Source organism: Dendropsophus ebraccatus, chromosome 6 (assembly GCF_027789765.1).
Source record: "Dendropsophus ebraccatus isolate aDenEbr1 chromosome 6, aDenEbr1.pat, whole genome shotgun sequence".
NCBI lineage: Eukaryota > Metazoa > Chordata > Amphibia > Anura > Hylidae > Dendropsophus > Dendropsophus ebraccatus.
The window spans coordinates 76,348,119-76,367,212 of record NC_091459.1 but is presented as its reverse complement, the minus strand read 5'-3'; the positions used below and the strand labels follow the sequence as shown (position 1 = coordinate 76,367,212).

Sequence of the window (19,094 nt, the reverse complement as noted above, 5' to 3'; positions counted from 1 at the left end):
CAGTGGTCACCTCCTGTGGATCACATTCCACTGCACAGAAACCTTGGGGAAAGAAATACCTGATTTACGGCAACTCAGCACAGACCACTGCTAAGAAAACCCGGGAACACGGCACACAGACGATAGCCCCGCCCACGCTGGCCACATGAACATGACGTCAGAAAAGGTCCTTCTGCGTTGCGGGATTCAGCCTTTACCCTGCATTAACCCTTTCCCCATCCCTGCCCAGTCCGGGGCTGTGACTGGGCGTGGTCTGGTCTGCAGCAGCGCACGCGGGCCAATCAGCCGTCAGGGGGCGTGGTGTGTTTTGGAGGTCGCTCCTTGAGCAGCCGGGCACTGGGAGGCCCCTCATTGCTCTCCTAGGTCTCATGCTGGCAGGGATTACTGGAGTAGCTGCGCACGCCGAGTGACCTGCTGTCCAAACCCCCCCATTTCAGCGCTACATAAGGTAACAGATGGGCTCCGGCTCGCCGCCTATTCACACACATGTTCTCCTATGCCGCTCCTCTGCTGCTTTCCTGCCTCATAACACAACGCAATAAAAAGTTTCCAGTAGCTCCGCAGCCTGGCACCCTGAGCAGCCTGGCATCCCGGGCACATGCATGAGTGTGGGGTGGGTGGGGATGGAGGGATGGGACAGTCCCCGCTCTTCTTCCCACTCTCATTCCTGTACCAGGCTGTAATGTCTCCCCAGCTGCCAGTGTGCCGGGCACAGGCTGCAGGGGGAGGGTGGCCGGCTGCGGAACCGCACGGTGTGTATGGGGGCTGTGGGGCAGGAGGTGCAGGCTCCCTCCATCATACCCCTGCATTCCAGGGAGGCTCTCCTCCGCCTCATCCCTGCGCCTTGCTGCACTCTGCTGACTCGCTTCCATCTGGCTGGGGATCCCTCCTAGTGCTCTCCCTGCCAAATCTCCCTCTGCTCTGCACACTCGCCGGCTGGGGACCGAACTGCACTGCTTGTGCCTGGCTGGTGGGGTGGCAGACTGCTCACAAGTTATGGGGGGAGCTGGCATCAGGGGGGGAGCTGGCCTTGGCAGCACCACTACTGACTGCAATCCTATTACCCTTGTGGCAGACATTAGGGTGTGCTGAGCGGCTGTCAGGCTGTCACCCTCCCATTACTGTTAGGACTAGGAAGCAATACAAATGTCTGATGTAAATATTGTGGAAAGAATATATAGTGTATCCATTGGTTCTGTTGCCATGGATACAGCGGTTGTAGAGTTGCCTTACTTGCCCATGTGTGTTGTGTTCAGAGGTGTCAGTGCTTTGACACATCCCGAATAAGTTGACCTCTGTCTGTCTGTCAGTATGTGTAGGTAGGTGCCTGGCTGTCTCCCATTGTGCAGATGCTCCTGGCAGTAGTCTACAGTGGTGGGAACAGTCATTGGATGACATTGCTGACTGTTTCCCCTGTCAATAGTTGCAATTAACCTCTGGGAAGACTTGTGGGAAAACAAACAAGAGAGCAAAAGAAATGTATGGCCTAAGGCAGCGGCAGGGAAGAGGCTGGAGATGAAGGAGGCTTCTTGTGCAGCACGTACTGTCTGGCACACAGTTTTGCCAGATGTCACTCAGGTGAAGGCAAAGCTCCTCCTATTAAAAAAACCCAAAGAATCTGAAGCCTCCAGCTATCTGGGAAGACAGTGCAAATGTCTGGATCCAGGGGGCACATTGGAGAAATGAAGGCACAGCGTTCTGAATCACTGCTGCTACTTGTGCATACTCAGATCATGGGATCTATACAGTACACTTCGAGGGATTTCTGGTGGGACAGACTGCTGTGTGTACCTCCACAGCGAATTTATAAGACATAAGATCGTAGTTTACTCTTTATATTACAACTCTGCTACTTTTAGGCATTCCTATAAAAGCGGGTTTATTATGATGTTAGAAAGCACATATATATATATATATATATAATACTGGTACAGTCATAACATTAAAACCAATAACTTCATATTATTTATTTGGTCAATAGTATGGTTTATATTACAGATTAGTTAGTAAGGTTGATGTGTTGGGAACTAGAAAAAAAAAGAGAATCTAACAGGATGCCGAATAGTGATGGCCAGACGACTGGGTCAGAGCATCATGTGTACCTCCCAAAAATGGTCCAAGTAAGGACAGAGTATTAGCCCTTAGCCCTGTTGGGAGCAAAGTCTGGTCCCACAGAAGAGCTAGTGCTACTATACCACATACTTTATAAGATTATAAATGTTCTTGCAGGATGTGATGGACAAGTGTCCGATCACAGCTGGCTGCCTATAGGACAGTATAGACAACACATGACAGTCAGTGGCTTCTTGTTGACTTCTAGAAGTGGCCTGGGTGAATTTGACCTCTATAACAATTAATATTGCATAACATATGGTCTGTGAATGTTTCAGTGTCTGTTTCCTCTGCATTATAGTGCAGAGCCCGAACCTTCACACCTTCATTCTGGACATTAGTTATCGTTACCGAAATTGCATCTAGGTAAAGTTGTAGAAAGAGTTGAGTACATAGCTGTGAGGCGCCACCTACAGGAAGGAATGTCTGCTGGATGGAATATTTCTGGATCATCTTTGATGTAGCTGACAATCACACAGTTATTTGGAATGACAGAGCTGCTATTTTATGGAGCAGACTGAGGCTGCCCATGGCTGTGTTTGTGTTTCCTATCCAGTCGGCTTGGAAAAGCTTCCCTATAAATGTCAATAGATTAGGATTCTGAACTGTCATTCTTCTGTTTGCTTCAGTCTAATTTACGTTTAAGTTTTTTTGGTTTGTAACTTTTGGGTAGTGTATTTAGTCTTTCTCATTATTGGTCACTGTAGACACAACAGAGGATGTACAATCTTTATGTCAAGGTCTTTCTTTACCAAATCACTTCTAGACTAGCAAACCAAAAATTCATCCACAGCCTACTTCTTTCTAGTTCATGAGCACTTTGATTGGCAGACTAATGAAACTCTCATGGGCTAGGATAAAGTAGGCTGTCTAAAGGGAAGACTGAGATCTCCCCTATTCTCAAACCCATTCCTGGCTTTGGCTTCAAACATTTGTCAGATATCTGTGTGTGTGTGTGTGTGTAAAAGGACCCCAAGTCAGTATGATTTCAGTCCTACAAATAACCTAGGTCAACAAGTCACAAAGAGTTGGGTTAAATTGATCTACAAGGTGTAAAATGTGAGTAATAAGAAAACATTACAGACCATAAAATACTAAAAGGAACCAACACACGTTAAAGTGAGTGAAAACATCCAAATGTAACCATAATGATTATTCCTGAATGACTGGATTGGCAGAATATTGACTATTGGTCATAAATGATCATTATGGTTACATTTGGATGTTTTCACTTTGTATGTTGGTACGTTATGTATTTTATGACCTGTAAGGTTGTTTTCTTGCTCACATTTTACTACTTTTGCTTCATCTCTTATGTTAGTTGGTTTTCTCCTTTGAACTGGTCACTTCAGGGCCTTCCATAATATTTTGGTTTGATTTAGATCAGGACTTAGACTTGGCCATTCCAAAACTTTGACTTTATTTTTCTGTAACCATTCTTTGAGTTCAAGATGGTTGTCTTCTTTCATGACCCAAGTTCGATTTATATTCAGAAGTCATTGTTCTATCAACCATGGCAAGCCATGCTAGCAGAGTTTCAGCTCTCCGAACAACGCCTCTTATTTTAATGGAAGGGTCGTTTATGTTCACATATGTCCATTAACATTGCTTCAATATCCTTTTGGCCTGTCCAGGCAATTTTTGTTTTTTTTAAGCAACCTGCAGATGGGTAGAAGCATTAATTTTGGAGAGCAGCAGCAGCATCTTCCTTGCAATCTTGCCATGTCCTCCTAAAAGTGGACTCATTGACATTAACATGCGCCAATGTGAGGAAGGATCTCAATTGCTTAAAGGATACATTGGGTTCCCTCTCACTATTGCAGGCTATTATACGCCACCTTCTTGGCGTGTTATTTGTTGGTTGACCACTGTTAGGGAGGGTTATAATGGTCTTGAATTTACTCTATTTGTACTCAGTCTATCTGTGGTTTAGTGGAGTCTAATCCAAAGATGACTCCTCCAGATACTGATGAGCATCGTCAACTTTTGCTTAAACTCCTCAGAAATCTTATTTGTTTGAGCTGTGATACCCATCCACAAACGTGTTGGGAAGTTCAGACTTTGATAGATCTCTTTTCTTCAAATAAAATAGGTCATCCATCCACACCGATTGTCACCCCGCTGAATGACGGTAACAGACTGTAATTTCACCTTCACATTATCTGCTCATTCTAAGGCTATATTCACTCACCGTCAAAATGTGTGTGTGTGTGTGAACATAGCCTAAAGGTTCTCTTACTTTTGAAACTCATGGACAATTTTCCTTGAATGTCACCCTTGGACAGTGGTGTGCCTACCGCACAGTGCTTCCCAAACTCCGACAGGCTAAATAGGAGGAAACAAATCTGCTTTGTTACTTGTCAGAATTAGGCCAGGTGCACACAGTGAAGATCCCAAGTCTTTTCCTAGTTTATCTTTATTTGTAGTCATGCTAGGAATAATAAAACATAATAGTAACTGCACCATACTGCCCTGTCAGCTGTCAGTGTGACCTGAGGTTTTCACTATTATTTATAAAGTCATTTAATTGATGCTGTATACATCTTTGTGTGGTCTTTTGTGTTCACAAAGTCTTTCCGTACGTAAGGTTAATAGTGTATCTAATAAATACTGTTTTATGAAAACAAGTCAATGTGCAGTCTGGAATGGTGGTCTTAGACATCTGTTCTTCATATGGCAAGAGGTTTTATTATATAGATATTGAGTTGATAGGTCAGCAGTATTTGAGTACTTGCATGTGTGTATTCAGGCTTAGTATCTATAGGTTTTTATGTATAAACTTAATATTTACCAACCAACATTGAAGTATTGCTTGTTCCCTGGCTCTTCTATTCTATTGTATGGCCAAGTACTGCTATATCATTAATATTCTTATATTCCATCACTTGCTGTTAGTTCTCTGCAGTTTTCCCCAGTATGTCCTCATTTGACTCTCAATCTATGATTAGAGCTCATCTGTGTATTATCATAGTGTTAATGTTTCCATGAAGAGGCAGAGTGTGATACACCCACACAGAAGAGAAGAAAACAATTTGATTTGTTATGTTAAATGTACAATGTACATTAAAAACTTTGGATTGTGTATAAAAAATAATTCACTGAAGGGTTTCATGTTCACAACACACAAAATGTGGTCCAGCCGGACCCATAGAAACGAGTGACATAATGCACACACTATGGCCTGGCAGACAACCAAATAGGGAGAAGCCTGTGTCATTCAAGTAACAAGATGCAATGCAGGCTTCAAAAAAAGAAAAGTGACCATCATGCTTACATTTTTTTTTTTCAAATCAACTGGTGTCAAAAGTTCTATCGGTACTTCCAGTACTTACCAGCTGCTGTATGCCCTTTAGGAAGTGCAGATTTCTTCTATTCTGACACAGGGCTCTCTGCTGCCACCTCTGTCCATGAGACACTCCACCTAGACCACAGACGTATCTACTACTACTGAGATCTACTCGCCTGAATAAGGTCCTGGAAGGGCCGAAAGCTTGCTTGATAGTTATGATCTCTACTGCTTAAATGTTTCACATTGGTCGGAGTATACAACTTCTGTTTATCACTGTATAATAAACCATCACTTCTACATTATCCTGTGTGCCGTGGATTTTACTTCTCATGACAGGAACTGTCCAGAGCAGGAGAGGTTTTCTATGGGGATTGCTATTGCTTTGGATAGTTCCTGTCATAGACGGAAGTGGCAGCAGAGAGCACAGTGTCGGACTGGAAAGAATACACCGCTTTCCGCAGGACATACAGCAGCTGATAAGTACTGGAAGACTTGAGATTCTTTTAATAGAAGCAAATTACAAATCTGTTTTCCTTTCTGACAATTTATTTTCTGCAGAGTACCCTTTTTGAAGTGAGTAAAGAACTTGGAATGATCCTCTGTAGAAGCCACTACTCCATACCCAGCTTAGTACAGATGAGTACCTATTTTGGGACCTCAGATTAGGCCATTGCATAATTATTGCCCCCTTAGCATCACTCTGAACTCCAAGGATCTGAGGTCATTGCTTACATTACCCGCATATGGGTGAGATCATTCAGAGTTCTTTTCTTACGATGGTATCATGGTCACTTGGTAGTTTGAGGTTTTATTTTTTTTTTCCAGTCTGCATTTCCTCTTGTTGTTTGATTGACACAGGGTTGTTACTATTTGGTTGACTGCCAGGCCATTGTTGCAAAAATCAAGAATGCGATTTTACTATAAATCATATACTCTACAAAATGTCCCCATTATTTGTTAGGATGTGTTAGAACCACATTCAGTTCCGGCTTTATTACACCGAACGATAATCTGCAGAATCTGCCCGATTTGGCAGATCATCGTTCTGTGTAATAAAGACCACAGTCAGCTGATAAAAACAATCATGTCTTTGGGTCCTGTCCGCTGGGCGTGCATCACTATGTGTAACAGCAATGAGCAGCTGATGACTGTATAAAGAAACTAATTAAGTTCATACATGACCTCTCCACACTCCCCTGTGTCTTCCTGTCTTTTCGCAGCCGCTGGTGCACCTTCAGAGCAGTGTGCGAAGTGACAAGCTGCTCAGCCGATCACTGGCCGTGGCTTGTCACGTCAGACACCGGCTCAGCAGTTCCATCCGAGGAGCGCGGAGAGGTAACGTATATACTTTGTTACACTTTTAAAGCAAGGGCTGTATGGACATCGCTAACTATCTCCCATAATCGAGCCGTGTGATAGGCTCCGTAAATGAGTGATTATCTAGCAGATCACACTTGTTTACTATATTGATCGGGCCACCTAATATGGCCCTTAGTAAATGCAATATTAAGCCACATTAAATGGGTAGTCCACTTTGGAAAAGTGGTCTTCCTGACAAATAGCTGATCACAGCCTGTACTCCTGCTGGAATAACCTGTTACATGGGAAGAAGTTTCCAGCAGTTAGTGTCCCATATCCAAGTGGTGCTCCTGCAGGGGTGAGGAAGCATTATGCATTTTCAATCAAAATTAAAAGCCAATACATTTATTGCATAGATATGCAGCGTCATTTGTAGCTTCTCTGGCCAATAGACACCCTCTTCACTATCATGGCCCTCATGCACATCAGACGTGTAATCAAAGCTTTGGAGTCAGTTTGAATTCTGTGAGAATTGTTATACTTTCCAAATCAGATCTTTCCCTGTTGACCTTCAATGTGAACCTTTAGGGTATGTCCATTGTTTATGTTTAGGTGGCAAAAATCTGTCCTACCATGTGATGAACACACTAATGTATGGCTCTGATAACGGTGACATGAAACCTCTGTCCACATCACCAGGATAGATAGTTATACCCTGAAAGTAAACCAATGAAGGTTCCAGTTGTTTGACTTCTAAGGCAGTGACTGGTTTGTGGCTGAGGAGCCATATGTGCCATACAACCCACTGCTGTATGACTAATCCGACTCTGAAAATTGACTACATTGCAGACTTGAAATGTGGATGGTTTAGTACTAGTGTAAAATTTACTTTGTGATTGGTATCAACTGTTACACTCTAAATATTTATCTCCATTGTTTTTTTTGTTTTTTTTTTTAAGTTGACCTCCTAACCTTTTTTAAGTTGGCTGCTAACCATTGCTTAAGGTTGAATTTGACTCACGTAGAGTAAAAGCTTGGGGACTCATGCCTTAAAGGAGTTGAATTGCTAAGTATGCTCCTGTGTGTATTCTATAGGGAACTTGTCTTCACGTCTTTACATGAACTTGTGGAGTAGTTCACTTTCTGCTTACAAAGAACATCCACCATAATTTTATGGGTATGTTACAATAGAAAAATATTATTTGACTTTATATATAAGGTCATTGGTTTGAGTGCAGTCCAAAACCACCAGCTGATGATGAATGTGGGAGCTCATTCTGCTAGATCAACAGTAAGATAATGAACACGTGTGGGCTGCTCTATCACTTTGTCTTTGGGAAAGCCGCATTTATTGTCTTATTTTTATGCTGCATACCTAGTTTTCATGGAACATTTCTGCTCAAAGAGCCATGAATTTTGATCTTGAAGTTTGGTGGAATTGTGTGATATATTTATATTATTATTAACATGTTTTCTTTGTGAAGCATGTCCACAAAAATGCACGGGTAGACAGCGGTGGTTACAAAGCTGTGCCCTTGATAACCACTACAAGAAATGATACTGTGTTACCAAAGGAATTGTTGTATTTCAAGGAAAAGTTAATATTATATACAATAAAACCTGAAACCAAAATCAATTGATTCAGAATTACATTTAATCTAGCATTTGGTCAACAGATCCCACAATAACCATCATGGAGTCCCAACAACCATTTTCTTACAAGTTTTTATGGTGGTAAAAATAAAGTTAAAGGGGTACTCCACAAAGAAGAAATAGTTGGTGTCAGAAGTTATACAGATTTGTAAAGTACTTCAGTCCTGGAGGAAGTTGTGTAGTTCTTTCCAGTTAGACATTGTGCCCATTCATCGGTGTCAGAAACTGTCTGGAGCAGTAGAGGTTTTCTATGGGGATTGCTGCTGCTCTGGACAGTCCTATAACAGACAGAGGAGGAAGTGAGATTTTGAACTAGAAGTAATTTACAAATCTTTGTAACTTTCTAGTCTAATGCTAAGTTTACACGATTTTTTTTTTATAACGATCAGCGTTTAGACGGTACGATATATTGTACGGAAAAATAATTTTGCGATCGCACGTCCGCAGCCCCCCTGAGCCGGACCTCCGACTATTACAGCTCCTGACTTGTAAGGTCTGTTTGAAAAGTTTAGGTACACTTTAACAAAAATAATTTTACAGTAATGTGAAGGAGAGCAGGACACGTGACTGGATGAGGGTTTCTACCACCGTCCTAGTTACAGTAGCAAACTTGCCTCTTGGGCAGAATGGATTCATGTAAATGCCATAACTGAACATAAAGCCATTTGATGTATCAATTAGTAGAATTTTTTTTTTTTTTTTAAAGAAACTGTTTCCTCCGTACTTCTATTTGCTCATGAATGAAGCCCAATCCATTCCGAATGAATACATGGCTATGGAAGACTGTTGTATTGTTTTATTCACTAAACCATTTAATTATTGCAGCTGTTGAAGTTTGTGGACTCATTAAGGAAGTCAAAAGAATACATTTTATGATGCCAAAAAGTTGGGAATTAAAAAATAGAGGAAACTCAAAGAATATACAAATTGCATGTTATATGCTCCAGTCTGTAACAATGTTGTGAGTGTATTTGTAAGGGATTCCAAACAAGCAATATTGTTGCAGCTGTATTCTGTACATACAGTACTTGCTTATTTCCTTCTGGATGGCTTTGCGTGTTCCCTATGATTCCTGTTCCAGTTATCTCAACATGCTGAATTACTGGCAACGTTTTTCTTTTTGTTAATGTACTACTTTGTAACATTTGGTTTTTCACCAAAACTGTGAAAGAGTACTGAAGTTTGCAAGGAGCTTTTATTAAATATGTTAGCAGTTTCCTATTACTTGAAGGACGTAACTTTTTTTTCTTTGCTTAGTACAATTTTATTTTTTTTTAACATTTCACCAGGCGCCTTCAGTGCTGTATTGGCAGTTCATGTGTATAATTTTTTTTTTTTAGCTTGTGATATTTTTGGCTGTGAGTATAGACTCACTTTTATCAATATATTTAGATTTTTTTTATGTGCAGTTTACTGTAAAATATTGGCTACAGTGCAACATGTTTATTAAACATGTATTTCAGAGAAATATTTAATCAAAAGGTTACAGAAAGCTATATAGATCTGTAAAGTACCTTTGATAATAAAAAACTAATAAAAACTAATAAAACAAACAATCCGGAACATCAAAATATGTGATATTATAAGTTACTGTACAGTAATGGAGAGGATAGGAAACTCAAGGGCTGACAGACTGCAGAGAGCATGAAGGAATGAGCAGGGCAGATGTGGGCACAGTATAGCAACGCTCTCTGTCCAGGCAGAGAGGGGTTACAGCTATGGAGAGATTACCTCCACAGTCCTGTCCCCTGATGTAAGCCCCAGCCTGAAGTGTATCTGCTCTGATTTGGAAGGTGAGGGAGATTTCCTGGGTCAGAGTACAGGGCTGTAGACTATGCTATGCAGACCATGCCCCTCTCCCACTCGCGCTCCCACCCAGTACAGGGAGCTCTTAAACCAAGTCACAATTTTGAAAAACTGTAAGCTGTTAAAACAAAATGCTCTTAAACTAAGTTACTCTTAAACCTAGGTACCACTGTATAGCGCTAACTTTTAGCAAAGCTAACTTTTTAGCAAAGCGCACCCAATTTTTGATTATCTCCCTGGGAGCAGGGAGTATGGGCAGGGAAAGCTGAGTGCAGGGGTCTTGTTTTGGGAATGATTCGGTAGCAACTTGTGTAAAAAAAAATTATATATAATATATATATATATTTTTCTTTTTTCTTTTTTTTTTTTTGGGACAAATTAAAGATGCGCACAGTTATTTACCTTGCTATCTTTCAATATTTATAAATTAATCATTTGTTGTCACTTCTATAGAAAGCTCCTGGGGTTTTTGGGTGAAATAAACACATTGATCTGAAGCAATTACTTTGGAGCACTGCGATAATTCTTCATTACATATAAATATTTATTGAACCATATTTGTTGCAAAAATGAGGCCACTTTTGAAACTTCAAATGTTATAAACTGATGCATGCCACTTAAATATGTTGTTGAAATGTATGTAAATGCCTCCCCATGTTTTCGCTTCATTTTCGCACATTATTTTGTTTGTAGTGATGTAGTACAGGTATATGGTTCAGGACTGTGCCAGTGTCTAGTGAGGAATAAACCTCTTGACTTCATAGAAGTGTTTACCATTGTCGACTGATAACACATTGTAAACTTAATAACTTCCCAAATGAGTTAAATCAGCATCTAAGTCTGTTAACTAACTTTATATGGGAGGCAGGAAATGGCTAAGTATGTTCAAACTATGTGGTCCAGCTGACAAGAGCCAAGTCAGATCAGCCAGCAACCTGTGATCTGTGAGCTATAAAATCTAGCCACCCTTGTAAAACTTTGTTACCTAGTAGTGAGAAGAGCTTTGTCATTATTTCTTTACTACCTTCTCTTAGTACACCCTTTTATATAACCTTCCCCCAATCATTGCTTCTCTAGCACTTCTTCTCATCCCATCATAAGTTGCCAAACCGAAACCTGAATTATATTGCAGCCTTTTGACTTTCTTATTGGTAGTTAATTTAGAAAATCTGGACAGGGCAAATGTTATTAGTTAGAATAGTTCTTTAACATACAGGATTTCATATCTAGGAGTTAAAAGGATTTTCAGGAGTACTTCAATAATAGATAAAAGCCATCCATATCGGCTTGGTGGGGTCTGCCCTGACAGAAAGACTTTTGATTGGCGGATACACCGGCCTAAGGGTCTTTTTAGATGGCCCAGTAAGGCTACATTCGTATGTCTGTAGTGCAACCCACCACCGCAGACCACAATTCGAATGTGCATCAATAATGCTCCGTGCTTCAGAGAGTACTACATTGAGAGCAATTTGTGCTGCAATGCCGGTCTGCACCTACAATTTGTCTTTTTTTTTTTGGCAATCATGATGAACTGGGCCATTAAAAAACATTGTCCTATGTTCTGTCCAAAACTGTGGACAGAACTATAGATGCGTGAAGACCTAAGGAGCCATCTATGGAAACAGTTCCTTTACAAGGCAAGGCCGCACAAACTATCACTGCATTATTCATGCATCAATTTAAATGCATTGCTATTGGCCGCAGAGAGGTGTGGCCAATATTGACAATTTTTTGTGCCGCACAAAAAATGCATTCAGCTGATGAGTGAGTGTTGTCCTGCTCATCAGCTGATTGCTGTTGCTTTTAAATGGGCTGATTCCTACAAGTTTAACTATGTTAGGTGAGATGGAAATACCCCTTTAAGTATGTCCATAACCCATAGAAACCAAACTACACATCTTTTAAAGGGCCTTAGAGCCCAATTCTTCAGTTGATATGCTATTAGCGGTATTCTTAAAGTGACAATGACCAACTACTTTTACTTTCAAGCGGGAAAGCTGTATTTCTCCTTGTCATAAGAGGTTGTATGATTGTTGGATTTTTGCAGTAAAATTTATCGTCTTTCCACAGAATCCTAGTGTCAGAAGTTCTTTTCCTGCACTTTGTATCTCTGAAACCGCTTACTGACCAGGAAACCCAAATAGCCCTGCACAACATACCACTAGCTGCCTCCCCTTTGTCACCACACTAGACCCTGTGTTCAGTTGTACAGTTTTCCCCAATAAACCTATGCATTTTTTCTAATGTTGTATTTACTTAAATCTATTTATCATTACATTCACACATGTAACTTTTTATTCAGACTATGGATACGTATATATGTAAAATTACACATTATATTTTTTCCAATTATAACAATCGTAAATTTACAAGCTTATAAATATAGGCCTGTGTTGATGTCTTATGCTGCTGCCTGCATATTCATATTTTTTTTCTTACACATGTGTACATGGATAGAACCATGCATAATTGTTTCCAATTATAACAATGAGAAATTTACAAGCAAATAAATGTAGGTTTGTGTTGCAAATCTAAAATAAGTGGTAAAGGGCGGCCTACAAACCCTTTTTTTTGGAATTATATTGCCTTCTAGCTGTTGAGACTTGTGTCTTTCAGACCAGGCACCATGAAGATGGAGTAGTTTGTTGTTTAACATGATATTTATAGGATCCATCTCATAATCCCCATCGCATGTGCTATTCCACAAATAAATGTCTTCATGGATTATTCTAGGCTTGGCATATGTAATAATCACACTATACAAGGTGGCCAGTGTTGATGGGGTTTTCTAATTTCACCATCTTGCTGATAACTGTTAGTAATGTTATGGAAAGGAAGCTTTTACTGCATTGCCACTGTAGGCTATTGCTATATCGTATGGCTATAAACTAAAGAGGATGTCATTTTTAATCTGATAAATCTGCAAATAAGTACAAAACAAAAACAGGACAATAATCCGATTACGAAACAAAGATTAATACTTATAGTAAACTATAGTAATATAGTAAATTAGTAACTAATAAAATGAGAAGTCCTGTGAAACTAAAAAAGGCAGGGGGTCATTCATAGAAAATGTATATCTGCTTTTGCCCATCAGCACTGTGTGACGATTATGGTTCGGATAATCGTCAAATCATTTGCAACAAAGCGATAATCATTCAGTTTAATAGCAGTTAACGATTAAATGATGAACGAGAAATCGTTGATCGCTTAATAAGACCTGGATCTATTTTTATCGTTGCTCGTTCGCAAATCGTTCGCATGGAATAAGACATTGTTCGGTCGTTCGCAGTTTTGACGAACACAATAGCATTGACAAGATGGCCACAAGAACGATCATAAGTAACGATCATTGTTCCGTGTAAATGGGTGAATGATTTTGTCGTTCGTAATAGCGGTCGTTTGAGATTGTTTATCATTAACGATTATGCGAACGTGGAATAGCGCCCTTAGTCCTGAATCCTAACCTCCAACCTTGGTATTAACTCCAATGCATAAATATAAAGCAGGAAAACCAATTCTCAGTTGCAAAAATCTTGTTACTTTGTTTTTAGAAAAATACTCACATAGATCTAACAAAAGCAGCAAATCTAAAGCATGTCACCACAGTGAATAGGGCCTCTAGGTTTCGATCTTCACACCGCAGCCGCAGTATCCTTCATCCTCAGAGACTCTCACTGTCCAGGTGAATGACGTTAGTACGCTACGTCCTTTTTGGGGAGTTCCCCCTTTGTCAAGCGCTGTTTATTAGTACACCCTTCAGTATATTTATAGCAGAAGCATAAATTACATCATATCACAAAACAAAGAAACAATTATCAGAAGATAACACCATCATATCCAGTGTGGTAAATTGCATAATTTCATCTTTTTTACTTTATTCCATTATACATTTACATTATACTCTAATCGGCAAGCCCAAAACTGTGAAAATACGTCAATTGCTTGTTTACTAAGAAATTAGCCTATGTTGTTAAAATAACCCATTACAGTATATCAACCGGCCCACAACGACAATTACTTTCATAACTTTCATAGCAAAACAGCAAAATTACACCGCTCATTCAGCCCTCTTGTTGCTACACATCTAATAAATGTATCTTTTTGGAGAAGTTACCTTTTAATCTGTTATTTTAGTACCATATATTTCTTCCAATACTGCCCATTTAAGATTGTAATTCTTGTGGCCATTGTCATAGAAATGGTGTGCCACTGACGCCTCTCCATACACGGTTTATTCTAACCTTCTTCAATGTGTTTAATTTTCTGTGCATAAGTGTGAAAAAAGTAAAGGAAAAGACAGAATTATGCAGTTTACCACACTGGATGGGATGGTGTTATCTTGTGATTAATTGTTTTTATGTTTTGTAGTGATAAGAGATGAGCAAACCTTGAGCGTGCTCGAGTCGATCCAAACCCGAGCGTTCGGCATTTGCTTAGCGGTGGCTGCTGAACTTGGATAAAGCCCTAAGGCTATGTGGAAATCATGGATATAGTCATTGGCTGTATCCATGTTTTCCAGACAACCTTAGAGCTTTATCCAAGTTCAGCAGCCGCCACTAATCAAATGCCGAACGCTCTGGTTCGGATGGACTAGAACCCGAACCCGGTTCGCTCATCTCTAGTAGTGATATGATGTAATTTTGTTTCTGCTATAAATATGGTAAAGGGTGCACTAATTAACAGCGCTTGACAAAGGGGGAACTCCCTGAAATGGACGTAGTGTACTGACGTCATTCACCTGTCTGGTGAGTCTCTGAGGACGGAGGACACTGACCAGCACTGCCGCCGCGCTGTGAAGATCGGAACCTAGACATCCTGTTCACTGTGGTGACATGCTTTTATATTTGCTGCTTTTGTTATATCTATCTGAATATATTTTTCTAAAAACAAAGTAACAAGATTTTTGCATGTAGTATTTGGTTGTCCTGCTTTATATTTATGAAAAAGGCAAGGGGGTGCAGGAACATAATAAACAAGGTATAGTTACCCATCTCCATGCCCCGTAGCACTGTTCCCAGGTCTCGTTTAAAGTCGCCAGCCACCTGCAGCATCTCCAGCTGCAACGTCATGTTCCTGGCTGATGGATTGCCCACTCTGCCAATCAGTGACTGGGGAGAAACACCACCCTAGGCACAGACTAGCTGAGCAGGCAATCAATCAGTGTGGCCATTACAATGTAGCTGGATATACCCGAATGTTGGCCGAAAATGACAACCAGTGGCTCTCAGCGAGACTTTAGAGCAGCGCTATGAGGGCATGGGGGCAGGCTAGTATGCTTTATTATGTTCCCGCACTCCCCCTGTCTTCCTGCTTTTTTTTGTTTTGTTTCACAGGACTTCTTTTTTAAGACTAATATAGTAAACCATTTAGAGGACTTCATTATGATTGTTAATGACGTATGCTTATTTCATGTTAATCCATATCTGTGACTGAGCTATTTTGTGCTGTTTTGAATGAAGAGATAGCAGTTAAGAGTGTTTTAAAGCTTCTGTGAATTTACCCAAAGATAATCTCCGCTTTCTCCTGGCTTTTCATTAGCAACGTGGCAGTTACAGATCTGTCGTTTACTTTGAGGGGAAAAAAATTGCAAAGTGTTGGCTTGCTGCCATGACTAGCTCCAGATGGTCAGAAAATATTTTGTTCTATATGGAATTAATTTAAAATAATAAAACATATCTGGGTGGTTGTATGAGGTTGTATTGATTGCTGAGTATTGAAGGAAAATCTGTTTTAACACTGGTACTGGCATGTTGAAAACCTACAGGCCCATGTTTACCAAGACTGATGGATCCTGCACCAGTAGCAATAGGAAAACACAGTGCATTAGTATCATCCATCCATTTAGAGGCCACAATTTATTTAAATCCTAATAAAAGACGTCCAGGATAACGCTACTTTGAATGGCTGACTCCTTTCAAACACACGCTCTTAATGATAGCATGCTGGGCCATATGAAATTCCTATGCAACTTACCAACTGAGCCACTATCTGTTTAAAGCATGCTTGGATTTAAAAAAAATAAAAATAAAAAATCTTCATACCTTTCTGGTATTAGTTGATTGAGAAGCTATAGATGAAATGCCTAGGGTGGCCGCTAACAGGGCACAATCACTGATAATTCACCTGCCTATGCTACTCTTTTCTAATGCTTAACCATACATAACAGTTTTTCTGCCTACCAAGAGTATCAGACCACCCTTGATCCACAGTCAGGCCAGTTTCTGCGTAAAATCTGCGAGTTCCACAGTGAAATCCTGTGACCTGTCATTTTGTATGGGTTTACATACTCGTAGCAGGTTTTTTATTTCGCTGCCCCGTACCCATAACCCACCACTGCCAAGTGAATGCTTAACTGGGCCGCGCTCCAGGCTGCTCCTGTGGCTGCCGGCCCCCTGATGTCCTGCTCAGATTAGAATAAAATCTGCTGCGAGTATGTAAACCCATACAAAGTAACAGGACACAGGATCACAGCGGATTTCACTGTGGAACTCCCAGCATGAAATCCACTGCAATCATGTACGTGTAAAACTGGCCTCATATTGTATAAAGTTATAGCATAACTTTGCATTTATGGAAATTTCTTTTCTCCTTCTGTGTTCAGCAGTCAAGTAGGTGGTCCTGCTCAGTGACTGACAGCTGTATGTATACAAGTGTTCAAATGGAGAGCTGTCAATCACTGCATAGCCCACAATGAGTGGAGATTAGAGATGAGTGTGACTCAAGCATCCTCGAGTTGGATCACTTGACAGTTGAATACTGGTGGCTGAAGAAGTTGGATGCAGCCCCTAAGAGTTCTGGAAACCCACCTGTCCCTGTGTCCCCACAGTCTCACCAGCTCTCTGACAGCCAGTGGTCTCCTGCAGCTCCTTCCATGTTTCAGGTGAGAATACCTGTTCAGCCAGTCAGGGACTGAGGTGAGACACCGCTGCAGTCAATGATTTGCTGTTCTGGTACTTCCTGCCAAGACGTGAAGATCCAAGAAGTTGGGAGAAGCAGTAGAACAGCGACTGTTAGAGAGCTAGTCATGCTGGCTGTGCTGCGCGGCACTGGGATGGGCAAGTATATATTCCCCCACACCCCCTGTCTACACCAGATTTTTAGATTTGGCTGAAGTTCCCCTTTAACTGTTCAGCATGTTTTACTACTTTTATTTTAATGTTCACTGACTTGTTCTTGACCTGAGTTCCAATCCTACATTTATAATGTGGTAAATGTATTATACACAAATGGTGTGTTGCTTTAAGGAGCCCACTTCTGTCAAAAATTACAGTATGGTGTTTTATTGTTAAAAACTGTGAGTACGCAGCAGCTTGCCTTGAGTTGCCCAAAGGCAACAGTCTCTTTCTGATCAATGAAGCTGTAAAATGCTTTTTTGCTTTCAAGAAGAAAGACAGTAAAAGAGTGAATGTAATGTAATCTAAATGGTTCTGCTCATGACTGTGCAGTTAATATTCTGCATTGAAAGATTAGGTGTGTAAGCACTGTGCTGGCAGCAATATCCCATTGTCTCATTTCATTGCAATTATAATATTATTTATTAAAAGCATTATTATTTCCAGGTTGCTGTACATATGAGAAGGTATAAAATATGTGGCAATAAGAACAATCAACATTGAAATATGTTCCAATAGCCTCAGTAAGAGATGGTTCAGGCTTGCACTAATAATGTTGTAAGGCCATGTTTAAGTTGTGTTGGTCTGAAAAAATGTAGCTAGCCAGAAAGAGAGTTAGGTGGGTCTTGGGGAAAAACAGGGCAAGATAGGGTGGTAGCTGGCCAGAGGGAGATGGGTCAAAGAATGGCTTCTTAAGGCCTTATTACACCAAACTATTATCAGCCGTATTTGGCCAATATCTGCCCTTATGGACGATAATCTTCTCGTGTAATAGAAGATGAGCGATGACAGCTGATCGTTGCCTGTCGTCTATCAACATGTTGAAAGACAAACGATTAATGGTGTGTTTACACAGAGCAATTATCGTTCGAATTTTCGCAATAACTATCGCATTTGTACGATAATTGGATCGTGTAAATACAGTGAACGATCAAGAGGCGAGTGAGAAATCGTTCATTCGTTCATTGTGATCTTTCAACATGTTCTCAAATTGTCGTTGGCGTTTTTTTTTTTTTTTTTTTTTTTACAGTGCTGCATCTTTTAGAAAGTTATTTTGTTAAGAATTCTAATTGTAGCCGACATTATGTAATATATTGTAAAATGTAATCGAATATATGCGGTCCGAAAACCAATAAATAGGCCTTTTGTAGCAAGAGGTAAGTGTTATGTTGAGTTGATGGATGTTTTCAGTTTTAAGCTTGGATAAGGAAAGATGATCTAACATAGTGACAGTGATTTACATAGTATAGATTTTTTTTATTGCATGCCATTAGAAGTATTAGGCACAGCCAGTAATTCTAGTATGCCATCTGCTATCTGAATGAAAAGTAATTTCATCTGCTCAGTACCAGAATGAACGTGACACATATTCTGTTCATATTTATGTACATGATGTGAGAACAGCTGGGTACAGGCTCTAATGATTTCACATCTCGTCCATTCATAGTTTAATGTTCGGTGCTATGTCATGTAAGCAAATGTTTATGCCCATTAACTACATGCCTCATTTTATGCTCTTTAAAGATGACCTGACAGCTCTTCCCTTTTAAGAGAAATTCTGGAGCTTCTTTTCTTAGAACTCGCTTTGTGCCTCTGTTGTTCCTCCTGGGAATGTCTAACTCTGCACTACTGACCTAATACTCCGCACAAAGTTATGGCAATATATTTAAAAGAAGTAGTAATATAAAGCAGATATCAAGCATAAAAAAAAACAAAACATAGCTGCTTTTTACCCTGACGTCCATTGACCGCATACCCGGAGAGGACCTCCTACCACAGGAATGGAAATCTGTGATGATATAATCCTGACACGCCTCTCC

The 19,094-nt window shown here is 40.3% G+C and overlaps 1 protein-coding gene across 1 annotated transcript in view; it reads left to right on the top strand.

Moving 5' to 3' along the window:
• Window positions 1-364: 364 nt before the first annotated feature.
• FNDC3B (fibronectin type III domain containing 3B) overlaps window positions 365-19,094 on the top strand; it is a 247,626-nt gene continuing 228,896 nt past the window's right edge. The window contains exon 1 of the mRNA XM_069975184.1: window positions 365-448. The gene's annotated coding sequence lies outside the window, so the exon portion shown is untranslated. The remainder of the gene's footprint in view (window positions 449-19,094) is intronic.